The following is a 21,051-nucleotide window of genomic DNA, read 5'->3' as shown; positions in this document are numbered from 1 at the left end:
AGAGAGTCTCAAACATGCAACTGTGCCGTTCTAAAAATGCAGTGATGTTCTGAAAATATGCACAGGTGCTGGTAAGGATATGATTGGGTACAAGTGTACTGCTAACATGTGCCATGTTTCCTCAGGCTGTCTCTCAAATGTGCCAGGTTGCCACTCATATGCATCCAGGTGCCACGCACATGCTCCCGGATGCAGGTCATGTGTTCTTTTGGTGAGCAAGGGTTCCACTCAGTCCTGCTCACGTGCCACTAACATTTCTAGGGCTGTCACTCAGGCATGCCAAGCATCAAATATACTCCAGTGATGCTGTGGAAAGATTCAGCTCATTTTACAGGATTCTGATACTGCTGAGGGTTCCACCCAAATGGGTCATGCTTCTGCTTGCATATGTCAGATGGCTACTCTTTCATGTCAGGATGTTGTTTGTGGATCCTACTTAAATATTATGTAGGAGTAATATTCAAATACAACAGGGCTTTGCACGAATGTGCCCGAGTGCACCTCCTGTGTAAATGGCAAAGTATACGGCTTCAAATATGAAAAGATCCCTCTCAGACTTTAAGGAAACTTATGATTTGGGCTATATTCCTACTCAAATGTGCTGTAATAGCATTGGCATGTCCCCAGTTGCTTAGCAAGTGTACACGGTTCTTCTCAAGTGTGCACCGGTGCTGCTCAGATGCACCTAGGGTGCCATTAAATATACCACAATGCTGCTCAACGTTTTAAAAACTGTATTTATTGATTTCATTTTATTTATTTATTAGCAGTTTTATATAGCACAAACCATACCAATGGGATTTCAGAGTACTGTATAGAGTAAACGAAGCTCTAGTGTTGCAGACTAGCCACAACTCCAAGTATTACAGTCATGCAAGCCAATGTGAATCAATTCCATTTCAGTACACATTTATATTTCACACGTGACAATTTGGAAGTTGTGGAAATTGAGCAGGTAGCAGGTGAGCAACAGGATTTCAGTGGTTAATGATGGCCCTTCTTAGGAATAAAAGGGATTTCATCTCTTAATCCGTGAAATTGTAGACTGGGTTTGCCAGGATCCTGTGGGGCAAAGCTCCAAGTCTTTGCAGCACTCCTTGTGAAGGACTGGTTCATACTGGGCAGTGACAAAGGAATAAGAAGGATTTTATCTCCTTGAAAAAAATATAGACTAGATTTGTCCAGATATCAGGTGGGTTGAAGTTCCAAATCTCTGTACAAGTTTCTGAGAGAGTTGTTTTCTGAAGAAAGGGGTTTCTTGGGTAGTGATGCTGTGCTTCGGAGTGAATGGCCACTTCCAGAGCGTGCTCAGTTTACTGTTAGTGTTTTGGAAGTGTCTTTGTGAAGGGCTTTGTGTATAATGCATCTCAACTTGAGTACGCTGATTGGCTTGATGTGAAACCATTGAAGAGTGATTAGTGTAGTTGTAATGCATTAAAAGAGTTTGGTCCCTGAGACTATCCTAATTGGTGCATTTAGGGCTACTTTCAATGGGGCAAGATAGGTTCTTGGAAACACCATAGTTAAGTCTGGAGAGAATTAGGACTTGGGGTACCACTTGCAATTCAGATTCAAAGTGTAAGATTCAAGAGTCTGAAGACTCCCTAGAGTCTTAGTTTGTGTTGGGTGCTTCTTGCCTTTATATTTACGTGGGCTTGCAAGCTGAGTTTTTAGTCTAGGGTAAAGCCTAGGAATTTTATTCAATAAACATGCAATAGTTTGTAATCTAGGATACTCACTCAGTCCAGTCAGGTCTGAATTGGAATGTAACTGTACATCTGGTCCCAGTGAAGTGAAAGGAGCGCCACTGGTGAGGCATTATCAAGAACTACAACACAGAGAGGATGACCGGTATTGGTAAGTGGCAGAAATGGTGTCTCCTGACAGCCGAGGAGGCAGCATGAAAGATATCTTTGACAGATGTGAGTGCAAGTGGATGGACATGCTCAAAAGTGCACTCATCGGTTTGAATGAAGTCAATGACATGAGAAGTCTGTCAGTTCTTCCACAATAATGTACTTTATCCTTGATATATGTACTATACGTCCTGTATATGTGAAAATATAGCATACGGGATGCACTGGCATTGTGATTCACTGGTTCGCCAACCCACGAGTACTAAGCACTCTGAAAAGGGAGAGAAGTCTTCTGATTAGGCATAACCGCATTGTATAGAACCAAGACTGATTTCTCTATGCCTACTGTCATGGGCTTCACCCATTTTGACGCATGCGGTTCAGAATTCAGTCTTTGGGTGACACAAGGGTAGTTAATCAGCAGGGTCTGCTGCAGCTTCCCTGTTCTGCATGAGGCAGAGGCTCCATGCTTCGTTACGAGGTTGCAGGCCTCGAGTAACTGTTGAACAGTAAGTTGTGAGTACAGTACTGGGAGTTGGTCCAATATGTAGAGTAAGCATGTGTGGTATGACTAAGGGATAAAAATAATTTTGTGTGGTACGTTCATTGTGCAACACCCGACTTGTGATAAAATGGATCTGAATGGACTACGTTTAAAGTGAACAGAACACTATACTTGTGAAACAGCTGATTTTTATTGACCGCATTTTAAGTGAGTACATTTCTGAGCGGACCAGCATTATTAGTGAAACACCATGCAAATTTTAATAATATATTTATCTCTCTATAGATGATCTCACACTGTCAATGCGTCTAATATTAACACAGGGAGCAGGATCGTTGGCTTGCTTCAAGGTACAAGGCAGGTTTGGGGTTACTTTTAGCATGGTCAGAACCGCATACACGGTTCCGACCATGCTAGTACCATTGCCCGTTTCACTGAACCACCACGTCCTCCACTAGTACTGCCTTCTAGGCATGTTAACTGTATGTCCGGCATTTTTCACTAACAGGGATTATAAAGATGGGATCTTTGGGTGAGATATCCCATTTGGATTGTGCATATCGGCACCAATTTGCGCGCATGTCAACGGGGACAATCACACTATGCTTTCCGCCCAACGTTATGTATAAGCTCCGCTCATGTACATAGAGGTGCAACCTTAGTCACCTCACATGGGTGACATGAAGGTGTTCATCGATACCTCCTTAGTAGATGGATGGAGAAGAATTATTTCGCCGGTCTTATGCATGCTTATTAGCCTGATCACATTGGACAGATGAGAGCCACTCCTATATGACTATGGGATGTCTTAGAGCTTTGAGTATTGATTCATGAGTGGATGGCTGCATACACATTAGTGGTGTGATTTCAGACTCCAGAATGGGTGGACTGTCGATTCTAGTGTATGTGGAGAATTTGATGTGCAATGGCAACTATATGAATGTCAGGTTGACTTGGTGTCTTATCTCTTCCAGTACGGCCCTAGCTGGACTAGTGATTGAATCGTGGCGGTTCAATCGTGTACTTCCTGATTCACACTCTATCTCGTATAAATTACTTGTAAGTTGAGCACTACTTCAGATGCATGTTGGTCTGAGACATGACACAGTGCATGATTTTTTGGATTTAAGTAACTTTCAGTTTGTGCACAGGCTGCACCCTCCTTGATAATGCTCGGGCCTTGATGATTCATTTCACCAGATGAGGCATATGGTTGGGACTGGTGCTCAGCCCATGTTTGGTGGGCTGGTGATTGTGGTTTCTAACATTGTTCACACAACATTTATGGAATAACAATGATTTGATACACTATCAGATTGATTGTGACAGCCAGGAGTCCAAAGACGTAGGTGGGGTAATCTTGATTTACTTATCGGTAGGCTGTCTAGATTCAGACCGGACCCCTAGGTGTAATGACGTCTCCATGACTTGGACGGTACCTCCTTTAATATTCTTATTAGGTGAGTGTTCTTTGAGCTATGACGCATTGAGCTTGTGTGTCTCCCAAGGTCGGGGTGCATATTTACTGACGTCCTGTCCTGGGTTTCTGCCTCACTCATATACAGGTTCCAAGTTAGATCATTTAGTCCTGAAGAGACCCTTTTAATCACTTAACACCTTCGCTGCGGCGGCTATTCCGCCGCAGCGCTATGGGGCGGGGCGGCCGCGCGGCGCGCCCATGCTGGTGACGGAACCGCTCCGTCACCAGCCTCGGTTGAGCTGTGCTGATGACGGAGCGGTTCCGTCATGGCCCCGCCCGCTCAATGGAACGCCCAGCGCAGGCGCGGAATCCGCGCTGCGCAGGCGCTGCGAGCGGGCCATGACGGAACCGCTCCGTCATCAACACAGCGCAACCGCAGCTGATGACGGAGCGGTTCCGTCATCAGCATCGAAGGAGTTAAAGTCGAAACTTTGACATCTTTCCTCCCTGGTTCTCAGATCTAATATTATTATTTTGTTGGCACTGAGTCTGACACACATACCACCAGCAGTGTACCACTTTGCTCTATAATTTGCTGGCCGGTACCAGAGCAGAAATTGTGGCCCACTAAATGCAGCGCAAGAAGCAAACACCTCAAGTCTGCACTGTGTGTCTTCAAAAGTCATGATGACAAACTGCAAACTCGATTTCTTAGCTTTCCTCTTGCACCTTCTACCCCATCCCTTACCCAACTCAGGACCCAACCCAGCCTGTAACGAGTTAGAGAGTTTGGGAAGGATGGGGTAACAATGCTCTCCACTCCCTAGTCTGGGGCTAACTTTACACCCAAATCATCGGGGGTGGAGACCGGTCCTCAAGACTATCTATGTCTTTACCAAGCTGATGACTTCACAGGCCTCAGGGCTGTCAAATCGTCAGCCCAGCAAATACTCTGAACTTTAGGTGGGGAAGAGGGGATGGCCGCATAACTGGGGTGAGTTGCAGTGTGCAACATTCCCCAAGCCCCATCCACCAAGATTGAGCGTGTGGGGAATAAAAATCTTTTTTAAAGCACTGTAGTGTAACTAGAACAAATTGGTGTTATTCTTCTGACATCGGGTGAATATAAAGGGGCAGACCCCACCCCCCTCCACCACAAGCCACTGCTGGATAATAAACAATAAATTTCTCTTTATTAAAAGTGAATAATAGACGGAGAGTACGTTAGCTATCTGCTATGCATGCACCTAGGGTGGTACATTTAAGTGTTTACTCAATGCAGTTTTCACTTGAAGAAAGGTAGAGTATCGGATTTGTATTATCAGTTCTATAAAAGGGAGAGCACATTTTGTTTTTGGGTTTTTTATTTCTTGAGAATTTGAAAAGCATTTCTAGATGTCTGAAGTGCCACTAGCATTTTGATTTTCCACAATTCTGCCCGCGCTTCGTGACCACTCAATCGGCAAACATTTAAAGAAACAAAAAGCTAATCTTGCATCGAGTGCTGACTCATCGCAGACCCGAAGGCTGAGCCTTTATGCTCCTTGGAAGGTACTTGAGCAGTCAGCAGCGGCTTGCTCTAGGCAGCTGGCATAACATTGACCAATGGCTACATAACTATTTATCTCTTGTTTAGTCCTACCGAAGAATTAACGATGCACAAGAGAATAGCACCGATTTTGGATTACATATGGGTGTCCTTTAGCTACAGCAGGGACCGGAGAAACCAACCTTTCCATCCATGTTTAATCCTGCGGCCATCTCAACACTTGCCATATAGGAGACTTAGAAAGTTAAGGGCATATTATCAAGGGTGGCGATAGGGAATTTTCGCCGCTTTAGCGGCCGTTTTTGGCCGCTAAGCGGCGATAATTCTATCGCCCTATTAGCAAGCTGTTGCGACAGCTTTTAGGTGATAGCGAACGGTTTGGGGCCCACTTTGCATGTTAGCGATATTTATCGCTAATGATATGCAAAGTGGGCGTACCTAAACTGTTAGCGACTGAAAACAGTCGCTAACATCGCTATCGCCCAGACCAGTTCTTACTTCTTAGCCATGTTGTCCAATGGGAGGTAGATAACATGGCTAACAGCATTTCATCGCTAATGCGTGAATATCGCTGTATTCTCAGCGATATTCACGCATTTCGCCGCTATCGCCGGAAAATGTATCGCTTTGGAGATAAACGTTGCTAATAGCAAGTTATCTCAGCGATAAATTCTGGCGATGCTCAGCAATAAAAAAATCGTCGCTAAGCCTATTTAGCGATAAATATCGCTACTTGTTGGTAATATGCCCCATAGCATTTTACCAAAGCATTCTGAATCCACATACTGCGGAGTTTACATTTTGCCTTATTCTAACAACATTGTGTCTGTCAACAGAGTTGTTTGTTACACACAGATGTTTAGAGCATGGAAGAAATAAAATTCAAATAAGAAGCAGGGATTGGCAGCGTGTAACCTTGGTATGCGCGGACACATAAATGCATAATGTAGGCTTCCAAAAAGTAGCCGTAGATTGTTTTAATCACTCTTAATCAGTTTCAAAAGCAAAAAAAAAAAAAACGCCTGGTCAATGAAAAAAAATGTAAGACCACTTTTTGCTTATGCTGAGTCGGGCAGTCTGAGCTACAGAAGGGCAGACTACAAAAATAAAACCCATTAGTTTCACATCACCAAAACTGATCAGCTCAGCCTTACACTGCCCTTTCCGAATCCCTTGCACTATGTTAACCTATCAATGTGTCACATTCCCTAAATGATATGTGCTCGGGGCCTTCTGCATGATTAAAGTCAAGTAATTCTGGCGGAACATTTTCATAGCTGGATGGAGATGCTTGGGTTCTAAGTGTGCCTCGCGCTGAACCATTCATCACAGCGCCTTGTCCATGCAGTGGCTGGTAGGATGCAGACAGGCCGCTCTCTGCCTGTGAGGTCTGTCTACTCCACCATGAGTATTCACAACATAGAAATGTATGCACAAACTAATTGGAGAAAGATACTACTGAGGGACCAGTTAAAATACTGACTTTAGCCCTACGACTGTGCCTGAGGAGGCTGGCCTCTGTACTAAATAAGGCTTTACGAGAAATCTTAATATGGTGCAAGGGTGTGTGTGTTTGGTGCAAGGGAGCTAAAAGTGTGCCAGGGCCGGACTAGCCGTTGCGGGCACCAGGCATTTCCCAGGTGGGCCGCCAGGGTTGGGGGCCGGTTTTGGGCCCCTAGAGGGCCGTTTTTGTTACAGGGCCGTTTTAGCAGCATAGCTGCAATATCGGCCCCAGTAACAAAATTGACCGAAACAGGCCCTGGCAAACAGCTCGGACACACTACCAACTCCCCGGGGAGCTGGCCGAGCACTTTGCCAAGGCTGGTTTTGGTTCTCAGTCCGGCCCTGGCCAGCGCATGGGGTAAGAAAAACAGTACCATATCTTAGTAGATTTGGTGCTGTTTTCCTCTCTCCCTTTAACACAACACAGAAACTTTGGGGCATATTACCAACAACTAGCGATAATTATCGCTAGGTTGGCTTAGCGGCAATAATTTTATCGCCGTGTAGCGACGATTTTTATCACTTAAGAGCCTTGATATTATCAAGGTTTATCTCCTAAGCGATAAAAATCGCCCGAAATGCATGAATGTCGCTGAGCGATATTCATGCATTACCGAGCAAATGCTCTTAGCCATGTTATCCACCTCCCATTGGATAACATGGCTAAGAACTGCTCAGGGCAGGTGTTAGCTTTTGGAGATATTCGCGCCTAGCGCGAATATCTCCAAAAGTTGGTAATAGGAGATAGCGATGTTAGCGACTGTTTCCAGTCGCTAACATCTTGGCACGCCCACTTTGCATGTCATTAGTGATAAATTTCTCTGACATGCAAAGCGGGGCCCAAGATGGTCGCTATCTCCTACTAGCTGTCGCTAACTGGTGTTAGCGACAGCTAGGTAATAGGGAGATAATTTTATCTCCGCTTTCTTGGCTTTTAAAGCCAAAAAAGCGGAGATAAATCCCTTGATAATATGCCCCTTTGTTTGTTGCTCTGCATTGCGCCTAAAGTTAGTGAATCTGTCCCCTAGTATCTATTTGTGTCATTTCTCAACTATCTCATGCCAATGAGGAAAGGTGACCTAAAGGTCCAGAAGAATGTACTGGACAATAATATTAACTCAGTCTATTCAAACACTCGTTTAATGCCTGCACGAGTTTGCTAGGCATGGACTCATGTATGTAACTGAAGTTGAACTGTTCAGAGGAAACTATGGTCAATTAAATAAAATACATTTAGCATTATGTATACTAAATTGCATATTATGAAGGGGATATTGTAGTTGTCACTTTTTAAAATGTTTAAGTGGTAGTAATTCTCATTCTTTTCGGATTAATATAAGAATTAATGATACCTTTTTTGTCATAATATGTTTTGGTTAAGGGCTTGTATAAACCGATTTAAAGACAATATTAATGGCCATGGATGGCAAAAGCATGGATATTGCACATAGCTAGTTTAAGTGCGGTGAGAGTACTCATTTATAATTTGAAGGACCACCTCCCTCTTTTCTCTCAGTTTTGTCATCACTTTAGCAGAGTAATTAAGGTAATAATTCACAGTAAACCTAATTAGTGTGTATACACGGGAGAGTTGGTTCTATGAGAGTATATTGAAGAGTTTCACTACGAACTAACTTGTTAGCTTGTTAAAGCTTTCGAAATGATGCATAATCAGCCTACAATGCCATTGCCAACAACTGGGAATTTCAAAGCCGTCCACAACCTGGAAAGTCTGGCTTCATGTATTCTTTTATGTTTGTCACAGTGGATCTAACATGATACATTTTCACTAGGTATACCCTACGTACGATAACGCTGGGTCAAAATTAGCATGTTTATTGAAAGAGGACTAGGTAAACTAAAGTAGGTAGGTCTCAGGGAAGTAGTTTTATCATTTCTGTTTATTTTGCTTTATCTCCCAACATATACATAACAACAGGAAATAATAGTCCGTGATTACAATTGCAATTCTGAAATCGATGAGAACTTGACTAGTATTACATTGTGAAATATAGTCCTCACCCATCTGTTCAATTACTGTTCTGACGGCTCCCCCTCCCCTCTCTAGAAGGACAAAGTCGATCCCAGGGGTGAACATTACAATTCCCTGCACACACATACATGCATTTGGCCAAACGTGTTGCCATTGCTGTGAAGCGCCAGACACCGGTAGGTGAGCCTCTCACATAACCCAGGAGTGGTTTGAGTGGATTGGCCTTTAAGTGTTGATCTCTCATCTGGTCTATCGTGTTTAGCACAGCGTGCCAGGGGGCAAGCACAGAGGGGCACTCCCAGGCTAGATGTAGAAAGCCTTGGAGTCCGCAGCTCACGCATCTGCGGGATGTTTTGGGTCAATGTGATGGTGGCTGACTGGTGTTCTGGATGCCCTGTGTAGAAATGTAAACTGTAACAGTTTGTGTCAATAGTTCATTGATTTACACCCAATCTGTGTGAAACAATATTTCCATTGGGCCTCTGACAGGGGTTCGTCTAGGCCCGTCTCCCATGTTGTTCTGCCTAGTTCAGCTCTGCTTGACCGATATTGTGACACGCAGATGTACATCCAAAACACCCAATGTGCTGTATCAGAGGAGGTAATCAGTTGTGACAGAGGTATGAAGTTGACGGTTCTGCAGGGTGCCCTGGGAATTTGTTCCGTACAGTAGTCTGAAGGCTGGCATATGTAAAAATATCTAGTCAAGGGGTTTCCTCGTGTTTGGAAGTGTTGCAGTGTTAGAAAACGACCCTCCTTATATAGGTGGCCAAAGTCTGACATGTTTATCTTAGTCAATGTTGTCTAAACTGCTTGTTCAAGGGTGAGGCATATCAAAGGATTACAATGGAGGCGAAGTGTCGGCAAGTATTGGAAAGTATGGCCCATTGTGTGACCGAGTGCACACGACGCCCAGCATTTTGTGGATGTTGTTTTTACCTCTCTCTGGGGCCTACGGATTCCCATGGGAAGTACTGATTCCAATGTGATATTATCCACCGGTCTTGTTCGGGTATAACGTACGGGAGACATGTGTCTGGATGATACCAGTAGGTCACGAAGTGACCTTGAGCCCTATAGTAGTAAAGTGCAAGATCAGGGACCTCAAAGCCACTGCATTCATAAGGAAGCGTCATCATGTCACTGCTAATCCTGGCAGTCCCATTAGCCCAAAGTAGTTTAGACAATCGAGATTTAAGGGTGAGAAAAAAGTCCCTGCTGAGTTGAATGGAGATATTTTAAAAAATAAAGGAACTTTGGCAAAGCCACCACTTTCAGCAGCACAACTCTGCCTGCTAGAGATAATGGAAGTTTGGTGCAAATTTCTACCTGGCGTGGTAGCTAATCAAAGACAGGGCCATATTTAGGTCGAATAATGACCTCTACATATCTGTGTAGGACTATCCCCAAGTATTTAATGGAGTCTTCAACCAGTGCAACAGAATATTCTAGAGGGATGAGCTCCATTTCCTTTTTTTTTTTTTTTTTAAATGTTTTTTATTGAGGAGAGCATTAGGTACATGATATACATTTTGCGATCAAAATCAAAGACACAATTATTGAAACCTTTTAAAATATTAAATAACTTCTTCCTTCCATGACAAGATTAAAAAAGATAAAAATGTAGCAGCCAATATCATCATCAATAATTTAAAAAGAGATAATGTGCAAAAACCTGCGATAAAGTGCAGCAGCAGAAAAGTGCAAATATTACAAAGTGCAACGACCAAAAAAGTGCTAATGCTTCTAAAGTGCAATCAACCAGGAAAAAGTGCTAGTGCTCTTAATCGCAAAATCTGCTACAATTTCAACATCAGTATCAATATCAAAATCAAGTGTTAATCACCCTCCCTTAGCTCTTCTAGGTTTCCAAAATACTTCCAATTTTTTTCAAACTTCCTAATGGCTCCCACCCGACTTGCATATGCTTTTTCGAAATTACGGGTTCCTTTTCATTTCATTGAACCACTTCAATTGGTAGGGAACATCACTGGATTTCCAGTTCTGTAGGATTGAGTAGGGGGCTACCGTACAAGAGATTAACAAAAATATTTCCTCAGCCCTAGTTAACATCTTTCTATCTTTGCATATGCCAAATAGGGCCGACTCAGCCTCAGGTTGAATTCTCTTCCCGATTGCCAGCTCTATATCCGCAAAAATTGCCTCCCAAAAGGGCTCTAACCATGGACAGGTAAAAAAAATGTGGTGTCACCCGCCCTGACAATTGGCTTGGCATCTAAAACACTTGTTTTCAGCCTCCGGATATCTTTTCCCCAAGGCCTCCGGATTCAAATAGGCAAGCCAGCGTGATAAAAATGTCATCCTTTTAAAATTGGCCGCGCGCAGGGATCTGCTTCCTAGGTGGCATAGGGTCTCCCAGTCCTTACATGAAAAAGCGCATTGTGTCTCATGGCCTATTTTACCCAGATGACTTTCTATCAATGATGTTTGTCTCCCTGGCGGTGTAGCAACCTATACCAGTTCCCTATGCCTTCGATTTTGTCCCCATAAAGGGCTTCCACCAATTAGTTTGGAGACTCAAAAAGGCCATTAATATTTTTTTTAAGTGAACAACTTGCAAATATTCAAAAAAGATGGGTCTTTTAAGGTTATTAGCCCTTGTCATCACCTCTTGCCAAGCAACCACCCTATTTTGTATAACGAAATGTCTTAGCTCCCGTAGCCCACAATTTTCCCAATTTGTTAGATGGCTTATCTTTAATTGGAGACCTAAGCTGGTACACTCCCTCAAACTCAGATATTGTACGCCTGAGGAGCCGTTTTTTAAAATAAAGGACTGAAGTCTAAAAGAATATTCCCTTAAAATCTTGTATCTAGTTTTTTCTGGAAGTTTGGAGGTTTTTAAAAACACTTGAGTTTGAGAAACAATTTCTTGTAACATTTTATCAAAGAAGAAGCTATCTCGAATACATTTGGATCCTATCAATCCCACCACTATATCTAAAAAGCGGTACAAAAGGGGGTGGTGATGGACGGAGCACCTGAACCAATCAAACACTCACACCCAGTCAACAGATCTGGGTTTAATCCATCACCGTTCTTTAGCCCACTCTGCCACCCCAGTTCAGACATGGCCATATGCAAATCAGTCTTTCCCTGTGCCTCATGGGAACAGTCCAGCCCGAACTGCCAAGCCATGCCTTCTGTCCATCACCACCCCCTTTTGTACCGCTTTGTTCGCCATAAGTTGGCAGGGTATGCTCAGACGTGAGTCCCTTGCTCACTTTGCCACTGGATTCAAGCAAGCCTGGCTGAAGACGGCTGAAATGCCAGAAACCGGTCCTAGGAAGTTTGTTTCTGGTCCAGGGAAGGCATGGCTTGGCAGTTCGGGCTGGACTGTTCCCATGAGGCACAGGGTCAGACTGATTTGTATATGGACATGTCTGAACTGGGGTGGCAGAGTGGGCTAAAGAATGGTGATGGATTAAACCCATATCTGTTGACTGGGTGTGAGTGTTTGATTGGTTCAGATGCTCCATCCATCGCCACCCCCTTATGTACTACTATATCTAAAAAGGCAGCTTTATAATACATTTTTAAATGAAGTAGAGAAAGCCCCCCTGGGCAATGGATAATTATACTACTGACAGCCTAACCCTAGATACTTTTTTCCCCCAGACAAAACCTCTAAGCATCGTTTCCATTTCTTTAGAAAAGGACAAATTAATTTTTATTGGGACATTACTAAATAAAAATATACCTACCGGTAATATCGACATTTTGGTTAGTGAAACCCAGCCCACTAGTGAAAGCGGGAGTAAAAGTCACTGATCTAAAAGTCTCTTGATTTTATTTTTCATTCTTGTATAATTCAGATGATATAGCTGATGGTACTGGCTAGTTACAAATATCCCAAGCAATCTAACTGGGTCTTGACTAGCGGCTTGAACCCGCAAACAAGATGGAAAAAGATTTAGATCAGGGTTGAGGGCAAGGACCTCCGTTTTATTAGGATTTATTTTGTAGCCCCCAATTTGTTCAAAATCTCTGAATTCCCTCAATACACTTTACATATTGTCTTTATTGGGCATTAGATATAAAAATAATGTCGTCCGTGAAAAGTTTCAGCTTAGCCATTCAGGGAATAGGGGATTGGACATCAGCATTATTTCTGATTTTAATTACTAATGGTTCTATAAAAAAGGTAAAAAGCAGCGGCAAAAGTAGACAGCCCTGTCTAGTCCCTGGTTTATTTTTATCGATCCTGCCCGTTTTGTTTTGATTAATACCTGGGCAGAGGCCCCCTTATAAATATTGCGTAACATATCAATAACCTGAGCTGGGAAACCGAATTGACCGAGGGAGAAAAACAGGGTTGGCCAATTAACCAGGTCAAATGCTTTTTCAACTTACTGAGCTGTATTCTCATCTGGAGATGGGAATATATCTGTTTTATCCCAGTTAACAGTGGTACACGAATATGTATCAAATCTAATAATTTCCCTAAACAACAGAGACATATTGTCTTCTGGGCAGAATGTTGTCCTAGTACATTGACAACAATAGTTTGCCGGTGCGAAAGGTAAACCCCTTTTGTATGGGGCGTTCTTGGAGTTGGGGAGCCAATGGCTCCGGATGAATGACAGAATATTGATGCTAACAATATTGATTCACAAAAAAATAAGAAAATAAATATCATTCACAAAAATGTCACCTTCGTATACTTAACAAATAAAAACACAAATATGGATAAACAAAATATTGCTGCTTCACTTATACTTATAACAAACTTATTGTAAACAAAAATATTGAAACCTTTAATTGAAGATATAAATAGCCAAAATATTGCAAAATACAATATCGACTACATTAATATCACTAGAAATGTATCATTTCAATTAAAAAATATAAAAGTGACATCCTTTTATGTTAAACAAAAATGTGAAATAAATATTAAAAAATATTGAAATGTTCTAACAACATTATAACCATTTTGCACTTCTCAAATAAACATGAATTACCCCCAAAAATATACAATTCAATTCACCAAAATATTAATAAATCATTCCAATAAGTACTAACAATTAAACATTAAACAAAGATAGTTATTAAAATATACATGAACAATATATCAAAATTAAAACAAAAATATCAAAATAGATATTCAACATTATAAACAAAACATTCATTTGTGTTCACCACAAAAAGCTATAACAAAAGAAAAGTTCACAATTAAAAGAATGCTAACCAATAAAAACAAACTGTAAACCAAATTAACCAATAAAATTATACAAACAATTGAACTAATAATATAAAAAGTACACAAAATGTGACTACCTACTGCTCGAAAAACTACAAAAGCTGAATAAATACAACTCTCTGCTGGATTTTCCAAACACAACCTTAAAACAGAAGAGGAAAAACATACACAACTACCTTCCAAAGTAAGTAAAACATGTATTTATACTATTTTATAAATCATTTAATAAAAAAGTAAAATAACTAACAAAACACTTTACTACTTGTATGGCTTTATCTGTCGATACTACAAAGAAATTACTACAACATTGACAATTTGCTAATCTACCGAAAAACAACAGCAATCACATACCTGGACAAAAAGACACACAAAAATACATTAATTAAAGAAATTGCTAAACACTAACTCAACCTAAAATGGTAAGAAAATTAAACTCCATCAGCCCGCACTACCTACCAACATACAAATGTTTAAAATAAAACTAACAGTTTTTTTTCCACAACAGAAAATGAGCCACGTGACCCACATTACAACACCCCCAACAGAAAACCAGAAAATAAAGGCTACAATTTCCAGCAGGAACATATATGCAAGCATAAAATAGGAAACAAGTACCATAATTTTGTGTCAATGATAAATGTATGATGCATTTTAAACATGTATTTCTTTGTATTATTACACTATTTTCAGGCATAATTACAGAAAGAGTAAGATACCTCACATCGGAGAAAAGGAAACAATTACCCTCTCACATCGGCTACACCTATAGTCAAGAAAGTACGAGCATGGAAACTATCATTGAAAATGTAAAGAATTTACTCGAATGCTTGCTATGGGAGGGCCACTACAAAAGATGAAGGTACTAACCACCCCCCAAATGTCCCGACGTCAAAGTAAAGCATGCACTACAAGATTTAAGAGAGGCAAACACTAACTCCCAAGAGGTCACAACTAAAATATTAAAAAATTTACTCCATAAAGTCCCAGAAGATGTCACAGACCAGCTACCAGCTACACCCACCCTAAAATGCTTAATTGCACAAACTAAATAAGCCACCAGTGATACCCCTCCTGCCTCTAAAAGATACAAAGATATCCAAATTCCTGAACACTTAACCACCCCACATAATGAGGAACCCTTCCTCTTACATGATAACCTTAACAATGATAAACATATTCTAATATTGTCTACAGCAGATAACTTATTTAAACTAAGCCAGTTTCAAAATGGATGGTGGGTGGGGCATTCAAAATGTGCCCCAAACAATTAAATCAGATTTACACCATACATGGTGAATATCCAAACACTAATATACAATTGATGTGTGCCGTACTACCTAATAAACAAAGTAGCATTTATTGCGAACTACTAAACCACATTAAAATGAAAACCACAAAAATACTTCCACCTAAAATAATAATATGCTTTGAACAAGCAATGATTCAAACTATCCTAAAACTTGATCCACACACACCCAGTCATACAGGGCTGTTACTATAATTTAAACCAACGCATTTGGAGACACCTCCAACAATCTGCACTAAGTATAGAATATTCAACAAATAACCAATTTGCCCCTGAAATTAAATGATTTCATCAGCATATGTCCCTTTCACAAAGATAGCTAACCACTACAACTTATAGAAATACCTTTCAACCAACAAATAAAACACAAACTAAGTTCCCTTATGGAGTATTTTGCAGACACCTGGGAGGCAGACTGCACCGCTCTAAACATAGATGCCAACCCAAATTCCAAATACCACAGTGGAATGTCTACACATTAACACAAAGGGGGCTAGGTGTAGACAGGTTGGGCCACCATGGCAGAATTACTTTGGAGGGGTACTACCCAGCCCCACTTATACTCAAAAAGGCTTTGCCTGTTACAGCCAAAGGTACCTGGCACCACGTCTGCCCTACCTTTGTCACCCTCAGACAGTTTGGAACCTTGACAGGGGAAGGGATTTCCAGAGGCAGATGAGAGGGTAGGACAGGGAGTCTTTCACACAAAGGCTGGCATCAGGTAAAATTATTGCCACTTCTGAGCCACTCATGAGAATGCTCCTGGACCTGTGGAAGTTTCAGAAGGACTGCCTTGCTGCTAGATCACAGCCCTGCTGCTTGAAGGACTATCTTGTGCCTGAGAAGGAAGATTGAAGCTGCTTGTCTTCATCCCAGGTTACCCAGAGTGACACCAAGATTCAGTTGGCAAACCTCATGTGTGAACTACAAGGACATAACAATCTTTAGAGGCCTCTCTGCAACTGCTCAGCCGACAAGCTCCAACTGTACCTGCCTGGTCTTGCAACTGGTCCTGCCTGAGCCCTGCTGCTCCTGGCCTCTGCTTGAGTGAGTCCTGATCGCCAGCAGGGAAAATCCAAGTCCTGGACCCTTAGCAGGCATCCATAAAAGCTCCTCCAAATAAAAAAAGGTGAAAATCCTGATGTTTGGGCTCCTAGCGACTGTTAATGGGCCAGTTTGTGCCAAAACACTGCCTCTCACGATGACCACCAATGCAAAGTTTACAGAACCCTGCTGTCTGCGCTGACATGGCAACCCGCAGTACAACACCTGCACTTCACTCTACAGCATCGACAGTCCATGATGATTGCCAACGCAATGCTACAGCAACAACTGTCTTCGACACCCAACCAGCAACAAGAGTCAGTGACGCTCAGCCTCCACCTTGGGTCCTCCTACAATACAAACAGAACTCTTTGCACCAGTGAGAAGGTAATTTTTCAGCGGGACTAACCTGGTTCCTGTATCTGACACGCAGTCCATCGCAGTCAGCCTTAGCTTGGGACTATTACTTTGTCTAGCACAACCTGATAACTGAGAGTGGCGCTGTGTGCTTTTAGGGGCTATTTGTACTACAGATTTCAACATTGAATATCTCCAGTTCTACTGATTGGATGTTTGTCATTCTGGTATCATTGTATTTATTGATATGTACTCAATTTTTTATTTGCTTTGTGTTTTCACTTTATAACTGCTTCAGTGCTGCAAAAATACTTTAAACATGGCCTCTGATTCAGTAGCGGCCGTTGGTGGGAGTGCTGCAGGGCAGTGGGGCAGGGCGGGGGTGGAACAGGGTGGGGGGTAATAAACTATGGAATATGGGCCAACTGAGGTAAGTAAACGAATAAATAAATAAAACGAATGTCATTGCTCGTGCTGCATCGCATTTGGCAATGCAGCGTGCGCAATAAAATTTGTTTTATTTATTTGTTTACTTACCTCTGTTCAGTCGTATGCTGTAGTTTACTTCCCCCTAACCTGCTCCACCCCGCCCAACCTCACCGCTCCGCAGCACTCCCACCACTGGTCGCTACTGCTCTAGTATAAGCCTGACTGCTACTGTGGCAAGCTACCAGAGGGTTAAACACAAGCTAATTTAGTTACTTTTTGTTGTTCACCCTGGCAAGGATTATGGTTGTTGCCTTAGTGGGACTTCCACCCCCTCTATCAATAACCCGACTTCTTACAAAAGACTAACAACAGATATGTTGCAGCATTGCTAGCTGAGCAGTGGCATCTTTAGAGAGGGTCTGATAGGGCTCGCACCCTGTCCCCACCACTTATCTGCTGAATTTACTGGGAGGCTACAAAAACAAGCATTTACAATGCAATGGTTTTGCCTTTGTTAAAGTTAGAGCTATTGGCATTGCTCTTGACATTATTTTGATTTAGGTTTTTTTTTAACATAAATAAATGGCATTGTCATTTACAATGCCACTAGCTTTATCTCTCGCAAATTACACACACAAACACCCACACAGAGCCCCCCCACACACACACACAAAGCCCCCCCACACACACCCACACAGAGCCCCCACACACACAGAGCCCCCCACACACTGCGAGCCCCCCTCCCACACACTGCGAGCCCCACACACTGCGAGCCCCCCCGCAGGCAACAGAGGCACGAAAACAGGGTCACAAGCAGGCAACAGAGGCACGAAAACAGGGTCACAAGCAAGCAACAGAGGCACGAAAACAGGGTCCCAAGCAGGCAACAGAGTCACAAGCAGGCAACAGAGGCACGAAAACAGGGTCACAAAGCAGGCAACAGAGGCACGAAAACAGGGTCACAAGCAGGCAACAGAGGCACGTAAAGAGGGCCACAAGCAGGCAACAGAGGCACGAAAACAGGGTCCCAAGCAGGCAACAGAGTCACAAGCAGGCAACAGAGGCACGAAAACATGGTCACAAGCAGGCAACAGAGGCACGAAAACAGGTTCACAAGCAGGCAACAGAGGCACGTAAAGAGGGCCACAAGCAGGCAACAGAGGCACGTAAACAGGGCCACAAGCAGGCAACAGAGGCACGTAAACAGGGTCACAAGCAGGCAACCGAGGCACGAAAACAGGATCACAAGCAGGCAACAGAGGCACGAAAACAGGGTCACAAGCAGGCAACAGGCGCATCACTCATGACAAACCAACTCTCCCCTTTTTTCCCCGAACTATCCACCACTTCTTGTTTTACGCTATTTCAGGCCCCTCATTCTCACGGTCTCTGAACCCCACACTTTTTCCAGTGTTGAGTTGAACATTTCTTCCTCCCATGTACTGCAGAGAGAGATAGCGACACAGGGAGGGGGAGCAGATTAGGGGAGATAGTGACACAAGGAGGGAGAATAGCACAGGGGGAGATAATGGCACAGGGAGGGAGAGTAGTGCAGCAGGAGATAGCGACACAGGGAGGAATAGCAGCGCAGGAGGAGATAGTGACACAGGGAGGGAGAGCAGCGCAAGGGGAGATAGCGACAGGGAGGGAGAGTAGCACAGGGGGAGATAGTAGACGTGGCCTGGTGATGGCAGACATACCACTTCGGACTCCAGCAGCCAGGTGCCAACCAGTGCCTCAGCGCCACACCCTGCGAATCACTTACTGCCTCCCCGTGCATTAAAGCAATGCGCAGTACAACGCTCTAATATAAATGCCCAAATAGAACATAAAAGAAAAAAAGGCATCATATTTTAAAGATTAAAACACCCACAACTCACGTGAACAGACGAGTCTCTCAGACAACCCACGCACAGCACAAGCAGGGCACAGGCATACACAACACACACAACACAGTACTTACAGGCCCACACGACTCTCAAACACACAGAGACAGTGCAACACTCGCAGAACATAGACAGACACCACAAAGAACAACACACCCCACAGACCCACATACAGGACCATCAATATATTACACCACCTGGTGACACATAGGAAACAGGACATAGACAACAAACAGCACAAAACACACAGACAACCCATCCGATTTAGAGGTAGCATATACAGACACAACACAACGAGATGCACACTAGACACACAAATCAGCAACATGATGCAGACCCCTGGTGTACAATTCAGATTTACACAAAACAGAACACACGTAATGCAAAACGCTGGGTGGCACAAGGCTGGTTTCCACAGACACCACTGATGCTGAGACCCCGCCCCCACCCCTTCCCCACCTGGCAGCCTCCATGGTAGGTTCCAGCAGTGCTGGGTGGCACGTGGCTTGTTCCCACAGTCACCGTTGGTGCTCACAGAAGCCCCCCGCCCGCCTCATGTGGTAGGTTCCACCAGTGCTTGGTGGCACAAGGCTTGTTACCACAGACACCGCTGCTGCTCAGAGAAGCCCCCCCCCCACCTACCTCATGTGGTAGGTTCCAACAGTGCTGTGTGGCACCAGGCTTGCTACAACAGACACGCTGCTGATCAGAAAGCACCATTCCCCCCCCCCCCAACGCGCAGCCTCGGGTGGTAGGTTCCAGCAGTGATGGGTGTCACAAGGCTGGCTACTACAGACACTTAACAAGTGGCTGTATCACAGTGTCAGACATCACTGCCCCATGCACAGGTGATGGTGGCTACAGACGCGCCCTGCGCTGTCATAACAAGAAGCGGAATCTACGTCCGTCACTCGGCTGTGGTACCACGATGCCCAAGGTCACACGGTGGATCGTCGTAAGTGGCAGCTCACTGGGACAGTGAGGGGTGGGCCAAACCGACCCCACCACCACGGCTAGTGAAGGGGCGAACTGGGCCGGATTTTACCCCTTCTCGTAACCACCCCCGGGACGAGAGTTCCGCACATGGTAACCCCGCTTTTATGGGGTTCTGGACGATTTGACGGAAATGGTCCGTGGTCGCTCCTCATCTGCATGGCAGCGGAAGCAGTCACAGCGCAGTGAACTTCCCTAATGGTTGAGGTGAAAGTGCTGTGTCCACTTCCTGTTAGAATGTTCCAGACACTCTTTACAGTAATGCTGCTACACCCCGAGGCTCGAACATTGGCCGAAGATGGGCCGAATCTATTTTGCGGCTAATTCAGCGTTTACCAGGGGGGTTCCCGTGAGCGCGTCCTCCTCCCTGGCAGGCGTAGCATGCACCCCCCTCTTGAATTCCCACCCCCTACCCGACTTGGGGGATGGGATATGGTCCTCCTCGGTCGTGGCTACCCGGGGGAAGGGAGGGAGTAGCGCTCTTACCTGGCATGGCCGGCCGGACGGCTAGCTGTGCTGGGTGGGCATGATCTTGAGCCCGTTAGCGCTGGGTCGGTTAGCGCCATTTTGCGCTCGATAGTCAGGCGCTCTTCGGCCATCTTGGGTACCTGGTGTGGCCATGATCCACGCGGGGGACCGGGCGGTGGACATGGTGTACCTTTTCTCCACGCTTGGTGCAGCTCCGCGTTCCTCTCCTGACCGAGGCGCCGCTGCCTGGAGCTTTTGAGAGCCCCGCCCCCTCCCTCGGGCTGGTTTGTGCCTCGCTGTGCTGGGGTTTAGTGGTGCACGCTTCATTGCGAGCAATCGGGGAGTGGGGGGAGCGGGAACAGACACACACGGACAGGCACGGAGAGCGGGAAGACATAAGGCAAGAACAAGAAACACGAAAAAACAAGTCAGGTCCCGGGCCGTGCTATGATTGGCTGACGTCACGGGGGTGTCCTGGGCCGGCAGCCAATCACAGCGCGGCCCGGGAAATGACGTCACTG

This window comes from Lissotriton helveticus, chromosome 5_1 (assembly GCF_964261635.1).
Source record: "Lissotriton helveticus chromosome 5_1, aLisHel1.1, whole genome shotgun sequence".
Taxonomy (NCBI): Eukaryota; Metazoa; Chordata; class Amphibia; order Caudata; family Salamandridae; genus Lissotriton; species Lissotriton helveticus.
Note: the sequence above shows the minus strand (reverse complement) of the source record.